Source organism: Nicotiana tabacum, chromosome 13 (genome assembly GCF_000715075.1).
Source record: "Nicotiana tabacum cultivar K326 chromosome 13, ASM71507v2, whole genome shotgun sequence".
NCBI classification, from domain to species: Eukaryota; Viridiplantae; Streptophyta; class Magnoliopsida; order Solanales; family Solanaceae; genus Nicotiana; species Nicotiana tabacum.
In genome coordinates this window covers 735,109-752,385 of record NC_134092.1, presented here as the reverse complement: position 1 = coordinate 752,385, position 17,277 = coordinate 735,109, and positions in this window count along the sequence as shown.

Here is a 17,277-nt window from a genome sequence, read left to right as displayed (position 1 = left end):
TTGTCTACTTATAACCAAACAAGTCACATCGCATATTGTTATGACCAAGAGATTGCTAAACGTCATGATCGTCATCTTTTGGCACCCAATAATAACAAATTAAACAAAGGAGGTTTTGGCTCAATCAAATTAAACAAACAAGTAGCTAGTAGTATAAGTAACATCTCAATTTTCCATAATCCAACTTCACTGATAATGAGAGAGTATAAGACAGAGAGCGTAGCATGTCAGGTTGAGAAGAGCTTTATTTCTCTTTTTGTTGTGTGTGGGGCTGTGTGTCTTTTGTCTTCTTTGTCGATAGTTTATATGTTCGTTTGAAACAACATCATGTGCATCATTGTAACGATCCGACCGATCGTTTTGCTTTCTAGAATCATGTTCCCCTAAATAAGACTTCCCGTATTGCTTTTGCTGTTTTATGACTTGCAGGGAAGGTTAGTTCGGAATTTGGAAGGGTTCGGGTTGAAATCAGAACACTTGGTTCCTTAAGGTTAGCAAAAAGGGCAAAATTTGACTTTGGTTAATATTTTGAGTAAACGACCTCGGAATTGGGATTTGACGGTTCCAATAGGTTCGTAGGGTGATTTCGTACTTTGGCGTATGTTCGAATCGGGTTTTGGATGACCCAGGAGCATTTCGGCGCTTAATATTTGATAGTTTGCACCTTTAAGGTTTTAAAGTTCTTTAATTTGGTTTGAAGTAGGATTTGGTGTTATCGAGGTCTAATCGGGATTTCGAGACTGGGAATAGTTCCGTAGGGTGAGTTAAGACTTGCATGCAAAATTTGGTGTCATTCCAAGTAGTTTAAGTATGTTTCGGAGCGTTCAAAATAAGTTGGAAGAATTTGATGTTAATAAATTGATTCAATTTGGTTTGGGGTATGATTCTTTATTTTGATGTTGTTTTCCGCATTCCGAGAGCGGGAGCGAGTCCGTTTTATGATTCCGGACTTGTTGGTATGTTTGGACGGGGCCTCGGAGGGGGGAGGGATGCCATTTGGGCGATACACGGATTGAGTTAAGACTCAAAAGGGTTGCTGGTGCACTAGTTCTGGTGTGCCCGCACCTGCGAGCTTTTGGCCGCAGGTGCGAGCCCGTAGATGGGCCATTTTGGCCGCAGAAGCGGCTTGGAGCCTTGGCCAGTAGTCCGCATAAGCGAAGGGGTGTGCGCATAAGCGACCCCGCTTCTGCGATGAGAAGCCGCAGAAGCGAGACCGCAAAAGCGAAAACACGTCCGCAGATGTGGCCAGCGCTGGTCCTGTGAAGTTCCGCAGAAGCGGGCTTGGCATCGCAGATGCGGTACCGAAAATGCGGTCCACTGACCGCAGATGCGAAAATCACAGTAGGCAGAACCTTCATTTAAGTCGGGACTAAAGCATTTTGAGCGCATTTATTTCATTCCTTGGGCGATTTTTGGAGCTCTTAGAGAGGGGTTTTCACCTAACATTTTGAGGTAAGTAATTTCTACTCAATGTGAGTTAATTACATAGATTATGGATAGATTTAACATGTAAAATATATGTAATTATGGGTTTAGATGAAAAACCTAAGTTTTGATATAAATGGGATTTAACCACGAAAATGGTTAGGGAATTGAGTGAAAATTATATATTTGAGTTCGTGAGGTAATGGGTAACAACTTCCTTCAAAAAATTTCGAAATCCGGACACGTGAGCCCGGGGGCGAATTTTAATAATCTTCCAATTTGGATTGGAAAATTATTCTAATAGTTAAATTATGAACTTTGGAATATATATTGACTTATTTATACAACATTTGACTAGTTTCTGATTCCTCGGCATCGAGTGGAGGCTTTAGAGCGAATTTAAGACCGGAAAGTGAGCTTTGAGACGAGGTAAGTCTCTTGCCTAACCTTGTAAGAGGGAACTCTTCCCCTTAGGTGTATCTTTGTTGTGAATTATATGTGTGGGGATCTACGTATGTACTAGGTGATGAGAGTCCATGCGTAGCTATATTCTATGTGATGTTCGGGTAGTCTTAGGTTTACACCATGCCTTGTTTGCACTGTTATATTGCTTATGCGCATTAACTGCTTTGAAATGAGTTGAGATTAAGGATTTAAATATCTAAAGTCTCTAGTTTGGATTTCTTGTGTTTGGAAAGAACTGAAGGATTTTATAAGAACTCTGATAATTTTATGTTCACTCGCGTCGCAAGTATTTTCGCGAGCGAGGTAAACTTTCCTCTCTACCCTCATGGGAGCGGGCCGTTCGCATCGGCAGATTAATAGATGCATCTATGGTTCGTGACGTTCGACCCTCGGCAGTGCACGGTATATTTCTGGATCAGGTTGTACGACTTCGGCATAAATCATGCTTGATAATACTCGGAGCCTAACTTTTACTTGAAATTAATTTATGGCTTGAGTGGTTACTATTATTTAAAGGACAGGAATTGATTCGAAATTATTGTTAGTGAAGGAAATTATTATTTACTGCTTGTTACTGTGTGGTATTAATTGCTTACATAATCCATGCCTATTTATGATTTTCGCATTTTATTTATAGCCCATAGTAAGTGTCGATGACGACCCCTCGCCACTACTTCTACAAGGTTAGACTTGATATTTACTGGGTACATGTTGTTTATGTACTCACGCTATACTTCTGCACTAACCGTGCAGAATCTGAGGCAGGTGCATCTGGTGGACCTACAGGCGCACACCCCCGTTACTCGGAGGCCTAGTGGTGAGCTGCATCCTGAGTCGTTCTGTGGCACCTAGAGCCTTTCTTTTGTACTTATTTTCTGTCTATGTTATTTCAGACAGTAGTTAGAGTTTTGTATATTCTACTAGTGCTCATACACTTGTGACACCAGATCTTGGCACACACTCTAGTAGACTTTACGATTTTGGGGTATTTACATATTTATGTTTGCATTCCCTTGTTTTCATTTTAATCATTTGACTCTCTATTAATCAAATTTCTAAACAAATGGGATTTAATTACTTGGAAATTGTTTAAAAGAAGAAATCACGTAGTAACTTTATCGTAGGCTTGTCTAGTAGCGACGTTAGGCGCCATCATGACCTATAGGAGAAATTGGGTCATGACAACATGGTATCAGAGCCCTAGGTTCACGTAGGTCTCACGAGTTATGAGCAGGCCTAATAGAATCTTGCGGATCGGTGTAGAGACGTCTGTACTTATCTTCGAGAGGGTATATGGTTTTAGGAAACTACTCTTTCTTCATCTCCTATCATGCAGTTGATGTAGTACTAAGTATTTTTATCTCATTCTCTCACAGATGGTGAGAACGCGCACGACGGATATACCAGACCATGGAGGAGCTTCTCCCTCTGTTGCTAGAGGCCGAGGGAGGGCTCCAATTCGTGGTAGAAGACGAGGGCATCCTAGAGTTGCTCCAGTTACACCACCAGTGGATCCAGTAGAGGATCCCATTATTGAGGAGCAGGGTGAGGTGCTTGTAGCAGGACCAACCCCGGTGGATTTCATGTCCGCATTGGGATTCCAAGAGGTCATAGGCCACATGCTACGGTTCATGGATTCTATGACTCAGGCTGGTTTATTTCCAGCAGACCCTGCCACATCTTAGGTGGGAGGGAGAGCACAGACCCCTACCGCTCAGGCTCCAGGGCACGCAACTGCCGTATATCAAACCCTGGGCGCACTACCCGTGGGCGGAGCTCAACCAGTTATAACGGCTATACCTGAGCACATACCAGCTGCGGCCCGCGATCCGTATAGGCTATTGGACAGATGGACCAGGCTACAGTCTCCTGTCTTAGAAGGTGAGCGACACGAGGACCCACATGACTTTATTGACCGGTGCAGGGACAAATGGCACAACATGAGGATATTGGAGTCTCATGGGGTGGATTTTACTACTTTCCAACTGGAGGGTAGGGCCTGTAGGTGGTGGCAGTCATATCTTCTCGGCAGACCAGTAGGTTCTCCTCCCATGACTTGGGACCGGTTCACACGCCTCTTCTTGGACAGGTATATTCCACCCTCTCATAGGGAAGAGTTGCGATTTCAGTTCGAGCAGCTCCAGAAGGACCAGATGTCGGTGACCAACTATGAGGCGAGATTTTCTGAGTTGTCTCGCCATGCACTTATGATACTTCCGACTAATGCAGAGAGGGTGCAGAGGTTTGTTGCAGGTTTGCACTCGGCTAGCCAGGTCACTATGGCCCTAAAAGTTGAGATGAGGACTTCTTACGAGCTAGTTGTAGAGATAGCTCAGAGGATCGAGGGTGCGTGCCAGCGTGGTCGGGAGCAAGATACCAGGGATAAGAGGTTTCGGTATTTTGGAGAGTTCCGTGATGCCCCGGCTGGGGGCAGGGGTCAGTTCGTGAGGGGTCAGTCTAGCAAGCCCATATATTCAGCATCACCGCCTCTTCGGGTTACCCCAGTGCAACCCTATTTCAGCGCCATGCCAGAGAGTTCCTACCGGCCACCAGCCATTTAGGGTTCCTCCAATGGGTATTCAGGCCATCAGTGTCAGGCTTCCGGTCAGCAGTCGGCCATTCCGAGAGGTTGTTATGAGTGTGGGGATCCTGGCCACATGAAGAGGTTTTGTCCCAGACTTTGGGGCAAGGCAGTGCAGTAGGGACACCAGCCTATGATTACAGCACCAACCGCCCCACCAGCCGTCCAGCCGCCCAGAGGCGAAGGGCAGGTGGGTAGGGGCCGTCCTAGAGGTGGAGGTCAGACAAGAGGAGGCCAGCCAGGTGGCGCTCCAGCTAGATTCTATGTTTTTTCGGCCAGACCAGATGCAGCGGCCTCAGATGCCATGATCACAAGTATTATTTCTGTCTGCGGTAGGGATGCTTCGGTACTATTTGATCCAGGGTCTACTTATTCGTATGTTTAATCTTTGTTTGCTCATTTCATGGGTGTTGCTCGGGAGTCCTTGGGTACTCCTGTTTATGTGTCCACTCCAGTGGGCGATTCTGTTATTGTGGATCAGATCTATCGATCCTGCATTATTACTTTCTGTGGTTATGAGACCCAAGCGGATCTTCTGTTTCTTGATATGACCGACTTTGAGGTCATCCTGGGCAAGGATTGGTTATCTCCATATCAGGCCATCCTTGATTGCCATGACAAGACTGTTACCTTGGCGATGCTAGAGTTGCCTAGATTGGAGTGGAAGGATTCGTTTGTTAGTACACCTAGTCGGGTATTTCTTTTCTGAAGGCTCGACGCATGGTCGAGAAGGGTTGCTTGGCTTATCTAGCCTATGTTCGGGATACTACCACAGAGACTCCGGCGATTGATTTAGTGCCCGTGGTCCGGGAGTTCTCCCATGTGTTTCCTTCTGATCTTCCAGGCATGCCTCCAGATCGTGATATCGATTTCTGTATTGATTTGGCTCTAGGTACCCAGCCTATATCTATTCCACCGTACCGCATGGCTCCGAAAGAGTTGAAGGAGTTGAAGGAGCAGCTTGAGGAGTTTCTAGCAAAAGGGTTCGTCAAACCGAGTGTATAGCCTTGGGGTGCACCAGTGTTATTTGTGAAGAAGAAAGATGGGACTATATGGATATGCATTGATTACCACCCGTTGAATAAAGTTACCATTAAGAACAAGCACCTGTTGCCGCGTATTGATGACTTGTTTGACCAGTTACAGGGTGTTAGGGTGGTCTCTAAGATCGACTTGAAATCGGGGTACCATCAGCTGAAGATTCGGGATTCCGATGTCCCGAAGACGGCTTTCCAGACTAGATATGGCCATTATGAGTTTTTAGTGATGTCCTTTGGCTTGACTAACGCCCTGGTGGCGTTTATGAATTTGATGAACAGGGTGTTCAGGCCGTATATTGATTGGTTTGTCATTGTCTTCATTGATGACATTTTGATCTATTCGCGTAGCATGGAGGAGCACGAGCAACATCTGATAGTGGTACTTCAGACCTTGCGGGAGCAGAAGCTACATGCTAAGTTTTCCAAGTGTGAGTTCTGGCTAGATTTTGTGGTATTCTTGGGACATGTTGTATTAGGCGAGTGTATTAAGGTTGATCCCAAGAAGATCGAGGCGGTTTAGAGTTGGCCTCGTCCTACCACAACAACTGAGATCAGGAGTTTCCTGGGGTTAGCAGGTTATTATCGCTGATTTGTGGAGGGATTCTCATCTATTGCAACACCTTTGACTAGATTGACCCAGAAGGGTGCTATGTTCCGATGGTCTGATGATTGCGAGGCGAGCTTTCAGAAGCTTAAGACCGTTTTGACTTCAGCACCAGTGTTAGTGCTGCCTTCCGGTTCAGGGATGTATACTGTATATTACGACGCTTCATGCGTTGGTCGCGATTGTTCAGGTTCTTAAGATTTGGAGGCATTATCTTTATGAGGTGTCCTGTGAGGTTTACACCGATCATCGCAACCTGTAGCATTTGTTCAAGCAGAGGGATCTTAATTTGAGGTAGCGCAGGTGGCTTGAGTTACTGAAGGATTATGATATTACCATCCTTTATCATCCGGGCTAGGCGAATGTAGTTGCAGATGCCTTGAGCATAAAGGCAGAGAGTATAGGTAGTTTGGCATTCATTTCAGCGGAGGGGAGGCCACTAGTTTTGGACATTCAATCCTTGGCTAACAGACTTGTGAGGTTGGATATTTCAGAGCCCAGTCGAGTTCTTACATGCTTCGTCGCCCAGTCTTCACTATTCGAGCAGATCAAGGCTCGCCAGTTTGATGATCCACACTTGTTGGTTCTTAGAGAGACGGTACTACATGGTGGTGCCAAGGAGGTTACTATCGGTGAGGATGGTGTTCTGCGACTTCAGGGTCGCCTATGTGTTCCTAATATTGATGGCTTGAGGGAGAAGATCTTAGAGGAAGTATACAATTCTCGGTATTCTATTCATCCAGGTGCTACGAAGATGTATCGCGACCTAAGGCAGCATTATTGGTGGCGTCGGATGAAGAAGGACATAGTTGAGTATGTTTCGAGGTGTCTAAATTGTTGGCAGGTCAAGTATGAGCATCCGAGGCTAGGTGGCCTACTTCAGCAAATGACTATACCTAAGTGGAAATGGGAGCGTGATCTGTGCCAAACCTATACCACAATTGAGTAGTGAGGCGGTCGATGCAATAATAAACCCAACAAAGGTCGGTATCGAATCCATAGGGAGTTAGAATATGGGATTAGGTGTATATCTAAGTTAATTGCAAGATTTGGCTTTAATTGCACTTCCACAAACTTGATTGATTTTTCTACTTCTAACTTTACTCTAAAGATTGCAATAATTGAAACTAAGGATAATATTTTTGTTGTTGTTTTTCAAATGTTTAAAGAGACTAGGGTAGTGACTTCTACCTAGGTGGATATCTAACGGGTAGAAAAATCTAGGGCAAGCTTGATTAGTTGGGATTATAATATAGCTATCACACCCGGGTACTCACTCTATACCTCTCGATAGTTTGAGTGATTTTTCCCAATTTGGCTTTCTCAAGACCAAATGGGTATTCATGCAAATCAAGTGATATTAGCTCAAGTTGGGTATTACTATTTCTAGGTTCAACCCTTTAATTGGGGCTATCAATTTCTTGAGTTCACCCCAATTTTTTGTTAGCCTAGTTTTTCTAGAATTAGTCCTTCTTTCTCAAATAGAGACTAAGTCATAAAGGCATGAATCAATGTTTGCAACCATTAATTCTTGAGTTCTAGCAAGAACTAGGCTAAATATCACTAACCCATTCACATTCAAGCCCTAAAATTAATTACCCATTAAATACCCACACTAGGGTTGGGTTACAACCCTAGCTATGGGTTTAGCTACTCATGAAAATAACAGAAATTAAAGATGAAATGAAGATAAAATCCATAATAGTAATTTATGGAATGTAAATCTAATGTTAAGAAGTGAATCTAGTATAAAATATCTGAAACCAGAAAAGTCAGCCATCTACAAAACATAACATAACCTGACATACCATAAAAATGACAAAAAGTTCCATTTATACTAAGCTAAAAATATCGGACAAAAATGCCCCTCCAGAGGTTGTGCGGCCGCATAATTCTGAGTGCGGCCGCACTCTTGCTTTAGCGGCCGCATAATTCTGATGCAGGCCGCGTTCTTCTCTTTTGGATCTGGGTTGAGCTGAACTTTCGCGGACCGCGTAATTCTAAGAGCGGCCACGTTCCAGATTATGCGGCCGCATAAAAGTGACACGGTCCGCGTTCTTGAGTTTGGCTTGAAATCAACTCTCTGATTCTTCATCTTGCGGATAGCATATTTTCGATCGCGGCCGCGCAAGGGACTTTCGCGATCGCACAATTCTGGTGCGGTCCGCACTTCTCTCTTTTGCTCAAGTTGTCAGCTCTCCGAATCTCAGTCATCGCGGTCCGTGTAATTTCAATCGCGGCCGCACAGGGACTTACGCGGCCGCACATTTTTGATGCGGTCCGCGCTCATCACTTAGCCCAAAATCACACTCTCTGGATCTCCCTCTTGCGGACCGCATAATTTTGATCGCGGCCGCGTCATAGCTTTCACGACCGCACAATATTTGTGCGGTTCGCGCTTCAGACCTCTTTGCCTAGCCTTGGTTTTTGTTCAACTTTTGACTCCTTTGTGAGTTGATTTTGATTGCTTTGGCTCATTTTGAACAACTCCTGCAAGCAAGCATATTTCATTAGTTTTCGGGAATACTTTCAAGCATTTTTGGCCTAAAACACAAGTAAAAGAGAGCAAATAATAGGTTAAAATCCCTACTTATCAACTCCCCCAAACTTAATCTTTTGTTTGTCCTCAAGCAAATAAGGTAATTCCTACCTCCACTAGAAAAAAAGAGATTTCAGATGACCTAAGGTGAATCAATCATGCATCAATTGGGACTAACAATTACCCTCAACACAAATGAATTATCAACAACACCATGTTTTGACCTTTTGAGTACCATAGTTCTAATGTGACACTAGAGCATCAAGAGTTGACTTAATTCACCAAGGAAGCTCGCTCTATCACGTAGGTCATTGTGGAACCAAAACTCCCCCTCCTCTACTCTCCATGAGCAAATCTCACTTTAGAATGTAACACTCAAAACAAGGATTGTGAATAAGTGCGCTCATCTCTCTCAAAAGAATGTCACAAGTCCTGCTCTAAGTACCATAAGCTTGCCCCTTATGTAAATCACCATTAATGTAAGATCACTCAACTTGAAATCATATAGGGCTTTTGCGGGAACGTAATGAAGGCTTTTGGATCAAGGTAGGACTTATCGGCATATGATGGTTTCATCTTTCCTTAAGCACTCAATTTTCTCTTTTTGGCTCATACTTTCTTGACTTTTTGAGTCATTTTCTTCTTCCTTAGGGGAACTAGAGAGACGTAATGTCACTCTTTCTTGCTCATGACAATCATTTTTCTCCTTTTCTAATCACTCCATGCTTTCATCCTTGATTTCTTTGAATCCCTTCAACTTTCTACTTTATTCACTTTCTTTTGGCATATTTCTTTTTGGCTTTTCTTCCTTTTCCATTTCACTCTTTTTTTGTTCTTTGTACCTTTTATCACTTTCACTTCCCTCGTCTCTCCCCCAAACTTATGCTTTTGCCAATTGTATCAAGAATGCTAAGGAAAGATCGGGTGCCAAGAGAGGGTCATTATAAAACATATAAAGGCTTGTAACATGGCTATTGAATGAAAAAGGGCTTCGGCTCAAAGGGGTTGACTAGGGATATCATATTGGTAGGCTACGGAAGCTTTCAAGCTTCAAATTGGATCAAGGAGAGCCTACAATCATTTCTCAAGTCGAGCTACACTTAGAGTTTCTCCTAGACAAACATTCAGGGCAAGTTCTAGACTTATTGGCACGGAACTTGGACTTGCAATTCAATACCTCACCTCTCAAGCTGCTGGATTGTTAAACAGAACAGAGTCGAGGGCCCACAACAACCCTACTAAGATTTAAAATCACAAATGGCTCAAAGAAACCACTCGATGATTGTTTTAGTCAACACAAGAGTCTAAAGGTCACAGCTAGAGCTATTCTTTACCAATCAACTTGTTTCTAACCATAAGGTCGAAGGTAAATGTGTTAGTACCAAGTGAAGCCTGCTTGAGACACTTTTATTAATTACTACTATATATACAAAAAACATAAAGAAAACAGACTCAATCCTTTAAGAAGGTTGTTACGCCATCCATCATTGGGAAGAGCCACCCGGTTCACACAACATCCACCTTTGGAAAGAACCTTGGCATTAAGAAAACCAAAGGCTTATTGTTCACACAAAACATAAAAAGAAGCTAACAACTTAAAAAGAAGCTACTAAAGTAAATAAGAAGCTATGCTACTGGGGAAAAACAACGAAAGTAGTTATGAAATAAACTACTGAATCTGTACAAATAAAGATCAATAACGATAAAAATAAAGATAAAGAAAAATAGTATAATGGTTATTACATACCAAATGTCATCAAATCAAAATGGACCACCCCCAAATGAAAAATAGCATTATCCTCAATGGTCATAACAAATAAGAACAGGAAAAAGGAAATAAGAACAGGAAAAAGGGGTAGAGAGTAGAGAATACTCCATATGTGGTCTCTGTCTGCATCGGTTCCTCAGCACCCTCTGTATCCTCTAACTGGATCTCCACATCCTCTGACTGGGGGACTATGGGGTTGCTGAGCATCTGAATCAGATCCGCAGCAGAGTGTGTAGTAGTAGCCGACTCCTCGGATTGGCCGGCTGCTGCATCTGATGCCCCAGGCACTGCTGCATGTGCTGCTGGGACTGTCTCCTCCATGAGCAGGTCTAGTGGAATATCACCAGCATAAGCAATCTTCTCAAGGTTTTTGCTCAACTTCTCCACTGACTCCTTAGATGCCTGAGTCTTAAGCATCTTCTTCACCTGCTTCCCCAAATACTTGATAGTCCTCCCATGTGTATCAAGAGTCTCCCGGATCTTCTTTTGGTCATCCAGAATATTCTTCTGGTTGTCCAGAATCTTCTTCAAAGAGTCCTCCACTGATGGAGGTACCTGAAACTCTGATGGGGCTGAAGACTGTGCTGCCACTGCATTGGATATGACAGTCAGCTTTGTGGTAGCTGCCTGCATCCAGTTGTTGAGACTGGATAGTGTCTGTTAAAACCGCAGTGCAGTTTGAGGGTAGGTAGAAGATGTAGGCATTGACAGTGACACTGAGAGGGAAGGTCCGGAGGAAGGAGGAGGCATGGCAGCTGCTCCGGCAGAAGTACCGGCTGCTGTGGAGATCTCGGCAACTGACCCGGTGGCTACTACCCCTGGCTCTTTAGACTGGCCAGTGGAGGTAGTGGCTTTACCCTTGAATTTAGGGTTGTCCGCTCCCTGGAGGTGGTACCATGAGAAAGGCTTTTTAGACTTCACCTCCACATCAAAATGTCTCGGCTCTACCCCTTGGTCTTGGAAATACTCTGTGAGGAAGTTGGGGTAGGGATACGATCTTTCTTATTTCTGGACTGCATTGGAGATATTGTAGGACATCAAGTTTCCTACATTAATAGGATAGCTTGCCATGATGAAAGCTACCAATACTGCTCGGGGGAGTGGAAGGACATTCTTATGTTGGCACGGGTCAAGACGACTGCACACGAATGTTGCCCACCCTTTTGCTTCAAAGTTAAGGGTGGCTCTGACAATTTGAACTCCTGCTGTGAGCCATGCAGGTGTTGTCCCCGGAATAGCAAGTATCTCAGCTAGCCATGGGCGAACTGCATCACCCAAGGCTAGCTTCTCTAGGTATTGCACTGCCTCGACATCCTCAAAACCTATATATATGTTCAGTGCGTGGCCATCAAACCGGATTTTCAAGTTACGGACCTTCGTCACCTTTGTACCCTTTTTTATGTGGGCAAAATTAGCATAAAATTCCTTGACAAGGTATTCATTTGCATCATGCATCCGGCAGGTGAACTATTTCCATACTTTTCTCTCCGTAAATTGCTTTAGGACATTCAGCTTGTGCTGGCTTAGGTCTTTGGTTATGAATTGTCGCTCAAGAGTGAGCGACCTTTGGGGACACCATTCCCGAAATTTTCCATACGCCTTCTAACTTACAAACCTATCAGCCCACACCTCCGACTTAGTTGATCTAGCCAGGCCTCCCACAATTGTGTCACCCCCTCTTCCGTTATCCGGGACCTTATCATCATCATCTAAAATGATTGGGGTAGCTGTCGTGGCAGGTGTTGTAGCAGGTGGGGAAGATTGTTCAGATGCCTGACTACCTCCCTCTGAGCCATGAGAAGAACTAGAGGAGGAGGTAGGTTCATCGAGTAAACAGAGTCTGTCGGGGAATTGTTGTGATTGTGCCCCCGATTGTGGTTGTACAGAATCCCCCTCAGACGTCTCCTAGGATGGGAGGTATTCACTGGTGTCTGAGGATTCTGGAGGTATTGATTGTGCCCCCGGTTGTAGTGATAGTGGCATGTTAGGTTTTCCTCTACCCCGTCCTCAGGAGGATTCTGCCCTCCCTTTGGAAGTATCACCTCGACCACGTGAATGCACCATTATCTGCAACAAACAAGTAGTGAAAGTCAGCTAAAATTTGGGTTCAACATGTGTAATTGAATTATAGTTGGAAAGAAAGACACTGCTTCTCAGAATAGATCAGCGCAGACCGCACAAAATTGAGTGTGGTCGCGGACTGCCCATCGCGGACCGTATACTTGAGTGCGGCCGTGCAAATCCCAAGTTCAGGCTACTGGTTCTCTGAAGTTACCTTAGCGCGGACCGTATACGTTTGAGTGCGGCCGCTAAAACCCATCGCGGACCGCACAAAATTAAGTGCGGCCGCATAATCGATTTGTTGGGTCTTTGAAGTTTAATTGTGTGGCCGCGAAAACCAACCGCGGACCATACAAAATTGAGTGCGACCGCACAAACTTAGCAATGACAAGTGCCTTCAACCTAGGGTATCGCGGACTGCACAATTTTGTATGCGGCCACATACCCTAGTGCGGACCGCACAAAAATGTGTGCGGCCGCACGATTAATACTAGGGTTTTCACTAATTAGGCATGACTTGTGGCAATTGAACAATAAAGGCTACTAACCCCAGACCCTATTATGCATTCAAACACTACCCACATACTTCTAAACAAGAATTAAGCATCAATTTGACATTTTTGGCATGAACTTAACCCTAGATAAAAAGAAAACTACAACAAAGAGAAAAGAAAAAGATGAAATTAATTCATTAAAATTAACATACCAGTAATGAAATGTAGTAGAAAATCAACAATTGATGAATATGGGATGAGATTAAAAATAAGAAAGAGTGCCTTGTGCTTGAGAGGTCAGAGTGTGTAAAGTGTGAATAGTCTCAAAAAGTCCTATTTATACTTTGGCCCACCGACTTACTTGAGTGCGGCTGCAAAATTTTGGCGCGGTCCGCACTCTTTACCTTTTCTTAACTGAGCAGCTGATTCAGTGACGCGGTCCGCATAACAATGGTTGCGGCCGTACAATCTGTGCGGTCTGCAAAATTTTGATCATGGCCGCGAATCCTTTAGGGATTTTGTCAGGCCAAACTTCAGAGAGTTGGAATTTTCCATCTTTCAGCTGTGCGACCGCACACAGAATTGTGCGGCCATATAATTCTGGCACGGTCCGCACAATTTCACCACTTGGCCAATTTTTGTCTTGTCAATTTTTTGCATTGCACACCCAATTCCTGCATACACTTCACAACCAGTTAGTCCAAAACAATACCTAATCTAACAAGAAAATCAAAAAAAAGAAAAACACATGGATTGCCTCCCAAGAAGCGCTTGATTTAATGTCGTGGCACGACGCATGTTACCATCATTCATTTGAAATGGAGCAATGCCACAACAAGGCCATCATCGACCTTACCAAGTTAGTGCTTCACCCGGTGCCCATTAACTCTAAAGATCTCACCATTCTTATTTTTCAAATAAAGAACACCAAAATGAGTTACATGTACCATTTCAAAAGGACCACTCCACTTTTATTTAAGTTTTCCCGGAAAACATCCGTAACCGAGAGTTAAATAAAAGAACAAGGTCACCTTCTTTGAATTCTTTATTCCGGATATACTTATCATGTAGGTACTTCATCTCTTCCTTATACAAGGACGAACTGGAGTAAGCATGGAACCAGAACTCATCAAGTTCATTCAATTGCTCCACCCGAAGATTGGCAGCTACATCCCACTCAAGGTTCAATTTCTTCAATGCCCACATGGCTTTATGCTCTAATTCCAACGGAAGGTGACATGCTTTCCCAAACACCAACCGATACGGAGACATACCAATTGGAGTCTTGTAAGCTGTTCTATAGGCCCAAAGAGCATCGTCAAGTTTCCTTGACCAATCAGTCCGATTTGCATTGACAGTCTTGGATAGAATACTCTTGATCTCTCTGTTGGAGACTTCAACATGTCCACTTGCCTGGGGGTGATAGGGGTTGACACCTTGTGAGTGACACCATACTTGGAGAGTAAAGTGTCAAAGGCTTTATTGCAAAAATGTGAACCCCCATCAATAATGATGGCCCTTGGAGTACCTAACCTTGTGAATATGTTCTTCTTCAAGAAAGCTAACACACTTCGAACTTCATATTTGGGCAAAGCCACAGCTTCAACCCATTTGGACACGTAATCCACATCTACTAATGTATAAGTGTTCCCACACGAGCTCACAAACGGACCCATAAAATCAATGCCTCAAACATCAAAAATATCAATCTCCGGGATGGTGGTGAGAGGAATCTTTTTTTTCTTGGAGATCCCACCGGCCCTTTGGCATTCATCATAACGCTTAACGATCTCGATAGCATCTTTGTACAAGGTAGGCCAATAGAATCCACAACTTAGGACCTTTGTAGCAGTTCTCGCCCTACCATGGTGACCACCATAGGGAGAAGAGTGGCAAGCTTCAAGAATACCCAATTGTTCTTCTTTAGGTACACATCTTCGGATAACACCATCAGTGCAAATTTTGAAGAGATATGGCTCATCCCAATTGTAGTCCAGGCAGTCCCGTTTGAGATTCTTCCTTTGGTTTGAGGAGAACTCATTCGGAATAATGCCACTCACAGGATAATTGGCCACATCGGCAAACCATGGCATCCCAGTCATAGAAATGGAAAGGAGTTGTTCGTCAGGAAATGAATCATTGATCTCAAGTCCATCATGTGGCCTCCCTTCCTTTTCTAATCGGGACAAGTGGTCCGCCACTTGATTCTCACCACCCTTTCGGTCTTGAATTTCTAGATCAAACTCTTGCAATAGAAGCACCCACCGCATCAACCTTACCTTAGAGTCTTTCTTGCTCATCAAATAACGAAGTGCCGCATGGTCGGTGTGAACAATCACCTTTGTACCCATTAGGTATGGGCGGAACTTCTCCATAGCAAAGACAATGGCTAGGAGTTCTTTCTCGGTCACCGTATAGTTGACTTGTGCCTCGTTCATGGTCTTGCTAGCATAGTATATCGTATGAAAGATCTTATTAATTCGTTGCCCCAATACCGCACCAACCACCACATCGCTTGCATCACACATGAGCTCAAATGGTAAGCTCCAATTTGGCACAGTGATAATAGGAGTGGTAGTCAACTTATACTTGAGTAGTTCAAATGCCTTCATACATTCTTCATTGAAAAGGAACTTAGCATCTTTCTCCAAGAGTTTGTACAAGGGGTTTACCACCTTAGAAAAGTCCTTGATGAATCGATGGTAAAACCATGCATATCCTAGAAAGCTTCTCACTCCCTTTACGGAAGTAGGGGGAGGGATTTTGGATATCACTTTAATTTTTGCTTTATCAACCTCAATACCATTCTTGGAAATCATGTGACCGAGGACAATGCCCTCGTTGAACATAAAGTGACACTTCTCTTAATTCAGCACCAAGTTAGTTTCTTCACAACGTGCCAATACCTTATCCAATTATCTAAGCACTATTCAAAAGAATCCCACACGGCAGAGAAATCATCCATGAAAACCTCGAGAAAGTCCTCCATCATATCGGTGAAGATGGATATCATACATCGCTGAAAAGTTATCGGTGCATTGCATAACCCGAATGGCATCCGCGAGAATGCGAAAGTGCCATATGGACAAGTGAAGGTAGTCTTCTCTTGGTCTTCAGGTGCAATAAGAATCTGGTTATATCCGGAATATCCATCCAAGAAGCAATAATAAGCACGTCCGGCTAACCTATCCAACATTTGATCAAGAAATGGAAGTGGAAAATGGTCTTTCCGCATAACTTTGTTGAGATTTCTATAATCCATGCACACTCTCCACCTGGTGACAGTTCTTATGGGGATCAATTCATTTTTGTCATTTGTGATCACAGTCATGCCTCCTTTCTTTGGGACACATTGCACCGGCGAGGTCTACGAACTATCGGAAATGGGGTAAACCACCCTGGCATCCAACCACTTGATGATCTCTTTCTTTAGTACCTCTTGCATGGCCTCATTCAATCGTCTTTGATGTTCCATGGAGGGTTTGGTATCCTCCTCCAAAATGATTTTGTGCATGCAAAAGGCGGGGCTTATACCCCGAATATCCGCCAATGTCCAACCTATTGCTTTCTTCCTCCTTTGAAGCACCGCAAGGGTGGCATCTACCTGCACGTTAGTTAAGCATGAGGAAAGAATAACAGGTAAAGTGGAACAAGGGCCTAGAAACTCATACCTGAGGTGTGAAGGCAAAGGCTTTAACTCCAAGGTAGGAAGCTCCTCGATTGAGGGATTTGTTGTTGGAGTCTTCCGATTTTCGAGATCCAAGAAATGTTTATGATCCTATTCCTTGTAAAGCATTAACACATTCTACAAAGCCTTCTTTCTCATTCTCATCATGATTCAACAGTACCATTTCCAAGGTGTCTTCTATGTTTATCACATCACTTGTGTCATCAACAATTACTTCGGTTACAAGATCCACGAACGAACACACTTCGTTGCTATTTGGCTGCCTCATTGATTTACAAACATGGAACACCACTTTTTCATCGCCCACCCGGAAGGTGAGCTCTCCAGCTTCCACATCAACTAAGGCCTTCCCTATAGCAAGGAAAGGCCTCCCTATAATTATTGGTACCTCGTAGTCAACCTCACTGTCAAGTATCACAAAATCTACGGGAAGGATGAACTTGTCGACCCGAACTAACACATCATCAATTATCCCCAATGGCCTTTTCATTGTCCGATCCGCCATTTGAAACCTCATGGATGTGGGTCTTGGTTGCCCAATCCCCAACATTTTGAACACATAATAGGGCATCAAGTTAATGCTTACCCCCAAATCACATAAAGCTTTGGCGA